Source organism: Triticum dicoccoides, chromosome 1B (genome assembly GCF_002162155.2).
Source record: "Triticum dicoccoides isolate Atlit2015 ecotype Zavitan chromosome 1B, WEW_v2.0, whole genome shotgun sequence".
Lineage (NCBI taxonomy): Eukaryota > Viridiplantae > Streptophyta > Magnoliopsida > Poales > Poaceae > Triticum > Triticum dicoccoides.
In genome coordinates this window covers 287,376,095-287,379,985 of record NC_041381.1, presented here as the reverse complement: position 1 = coordinate 287,379,985, position 3,891 = coordinate 287,376,095, and positions in this window count along the sequence as shown.

Sequence of the window (3,891 nt, the reverse complement as noted above, 5' to 3'; positions counted from 1 at the left end):
GGGCCATAGGAGGGGAGCACACCAGCCCACAAGGGGTGGCACCCCCCTAAGGAAGGAGGCCGAATAGGTGGAGGAGGGGGTTCGCCCCCCCTTTCCTTCCTCCCTTCCCTCTTCCCTTTTCCCCCTTTTGGTAGTAAGGAAGGGGTGGGGGGGGGTGGGTGGGGATTTGGACTAGGGCCCCAAGTAGGATTCCTCCTACTTGGGGCACCCCAAGGCTACTCCCCTCCCCTCCCACCTATATATACATGGGTAGGGGGCGCCTAGAACACACATGAACAATTTATAGCCGTGTGCGGCGCCCCCTCCACAGTTTACACCTTTGGTCATATCTTCGTAGTGCTTAGGCAAAGCCCTGCGCGAATCACTTGACCATCACCGTCACCATGCCGTCGCACTGACGGGAGTCATCTACTTCCTCGACACATTGCTGGATCAAGAGTTCAAGGGACGTCATCGAGCTGAACGTGTGCAGACCTCGGAGGTGCCGTACGTTCGGTGCTTGATCGGTCAGAACAAGAAGAAGTTCGACTACATCAACCGCGTTGTCAAACATTTCTGCTTTCGTCCTACGAGGGTACGTAGACACACTCTCCCCCTCTCGTTGCTATGCATCTCCTAGATAGATCTTGCGCGAGCCTAGGATTTTTTTTCTTGAAATTGCATGCTATGTTTCCCAACACCTGACCCTATTAAATTTAGCCCCTTTGATTATTTTTTCTTGCAACAAAAAATCTTGGTGCTGAGAGGAGGGAATATGAGATGAGTATGTGATAGAGGCAAAGGTGTCCCGTCTTTCGATGAGATGATGGATATCGCTTTGGTGGCAGTCGACTTTGACGATCCGACTACGAACGTGCGAGGACGTCGCGCCTTAGCAATCGGTAAACCAACTCCAAGAGGTTATTGACCACGCCGAAGCACGATCAACCTGACCACGAGGGTTTGTTTCCTGCGAGCAAACGAGGAACAAGCAAGAAACTGAGATTGCAATCTGGATATTGCGAATATAAGATGAAAGCTTTATTGATCAAGGTGGGGTTCTGTGACGCCTTTGTCTGGTCGTTGAACACAAACGAAGTACGCGAAGTTGCAACTATGGCGAACTTTTAATCTAAACAAAACCCAAAGTCTAAACGATGCCCTAAGGGCTGTATATATGGAGGAAGAGGGGGGAATTTCGTGACCCTTGGTGGAGGGGTCCGAAATCAAACCTATCTCTTGTTTCCCCACACATACGGACTCGAAAAATAGCCTATACTTATGTATTTCGAAATTACATGGGCCTGGCCCAATAATAAGGTGATGCAGCACCTATAATAGCCTCGGGACGAAATTTATGAAGTGGCATCTTGTATATTTCGTCCAAGGCTTCATGCACCCATTATGGTGGCTTTAAAGTCCTGAAATCATCACTTGTAATTCCGTTCTTGTTCCCCTTGCGCATGCCATCATCTCCATGCTTGTTCTTAATCCAATGTTCATCCTTCTCCAAGCTAGGCCCTTCATTTGTAAGCAAAACAAATGTATCCAATTTAGGCAGCATCATATTCTCATGAACATTAGAATCATTACCAAGAAACGAAAGTACCTGGTAATTTAGTAATTGGTCCAGTATTTATAGCAGCAGGGGCTGTGGGTGTAACAATTGTATTGATGTCCTCATCATCCTCCCCTTCTTGAAATAAAGTCATCCTCGATGGAAGTTCATCTTCCTCACCCAAATAAGGCTTCAAATCTGCAATGTTAAAAGTGGGACTAACCCCAAAATCTGCAGGCAGCTCAAGTTTATATGCATTATCATTTATTTTCTCTAACACCTTAAAGGGACCATCAGCACGTGGCATTAACTTTGATTTGCGCAAATCCAGAAATCTATCCTTACGCAAATGTAACCAAACAAGATCTCCAGGTGCAAACACAACATGTTTTCTACCCTTATCTCCAGCAAGTTTATATTTAGCATTCATACGCTCAATGTTTCCTTAGTTAACTCATGCATTTTTAAAATCAATTCAGCACGTTGTTTAGCATCAAAATTAACCTTCTCCGAAGATGGAAGAGGCAACAAATCAATAGGTGCATGAGGTAGGAAACCATACACAACTTCAAAAGGGCACATCTTAGTAGTAGAATGCAATGAACGATTATAAGCAAATTCAATATGAGGCAAGCATTCCTCCCACATTTTCTTATTATTCTTCAAAACAGCCCTAAGCATAATAGACAACGTTCTATTGACTACTTCACTTTGTCCATCAGTTTGGGGGTGACAAGTAGTACTAAAAAGCAGTTTAGTCCCCAACTTAGCCCATAAACATCTCCAAAAGTGGCTAAGAAATTTAGTATCACAATCTGAAACAATAATATTTGGCACACCATGCAAGCGAATAATTTCACGAAAGAACAAATCAGCAACATTAACAGCACCATCGCTTTTATGACATGGTATAAAGTGTGCCATTTTCGAGAATCTATCCACGACAACAAATATGCTATCCCTCCCCTTCTTTGTTCGAGGTAAACCTAAAACAAAGTCCATAGATATATCCTCCCAAGGAACACTAGGTACAGGCAAAGGCATATATAAACCATGAGGATTGAGTCGTGACTTAGCATTTTGACATGTAGTGCAGCGAGCAATAAAATGCTCAACATCCCGTCTCATCTTGGGCCAAAAGAAATGTGTAGCAAGTACGTCCTCCGTCGTCTTCATGCCAAAGTGTCCCATTAATCCTCCTCCATGCGCCTCCTGCAACAACAAAAGACGAACGGAGCTAGCTGGAATGCATAGCTTGTTAGCACGAAACACAAATCCATCGTTAACGACGAACTTGTTCCACATTCTTCCTTCTTTACAATTCTGCATTACATCTTTAAAATCAGCATCATGCACATATTGATCTTTGATGGTCTCCAAACTAAATATTTTGAAGTCAAGTTGTGAAAGCATAGTATAGTGGCGAGACAATGCATCAGCAATAACATTTTCTTTTCCCTTCTTGTGTTTAATGACATAATGAAAAGTCTCAATGAATTCAACCCATTTAGCATGTCTACGATTCAGTTTAGCTTGACTTTTAATATGTTTCAAAGATTCATGATCAGAATGTATAACAAATTCTTTGGGCCATAAATAATGTTGCCATGTTTCTAAAGTCCGAACAAGAGCATATAATTCTTTATCATAAGTAGAATAATTCAGATTAGGCCCACTCAATTTTTTAGAAAAGTATGCAACAGGTTTGCCATCTTGTAATAACACACCGCCTAATCCAATTCCACTAGCATCACATTCAAGCTCAAAAGTCTTATTAAAATCAGGAAGTTGGAGTAAAGGAGCATGTGTCAACTTATCTTTCAATACCGAGAAGGCTTCTTCCTGTGCGGTACCCCAAAGAAAAGGCACATCTTTCTTTGTAAGCTCATTGAGAGGTGCAACAATGGTGCTGAAATCTCTCACAAAACGCCTATAGAATCCAGTGAGGCCAAGAAAACTCCTCACTTGTGTGAACATTTTGGGTTGCGGCCAACTCTCAATAGCTTCAATCTTGGCTTTATCAACTTAAATTCCATGTGGAGTAACAACATAGCCAAGAAAAGGTACTCGGTCGGTGCAAAAGGTGCACTTCCCAAGGTTACCAAACAAACGTGCATCACGTAGAGCAATAAAAACAGCACGTAAATGTTCCAAATGTTCTTCCAAAGATCTGCTATAAATCAATATGTCATCAAAGTAAACTACCACAAATCGTCCAATGAAAGCACGTAAAACTTCGTTCATTAATCTCATGAAAGTACTAGGTGCATTAGTTAACCCAAAAGGCATGACTAACCACTCATGTAATCCAAACTTAGTTTTGAATGCTGTTTTCCATTCATCTCCCAATTTCA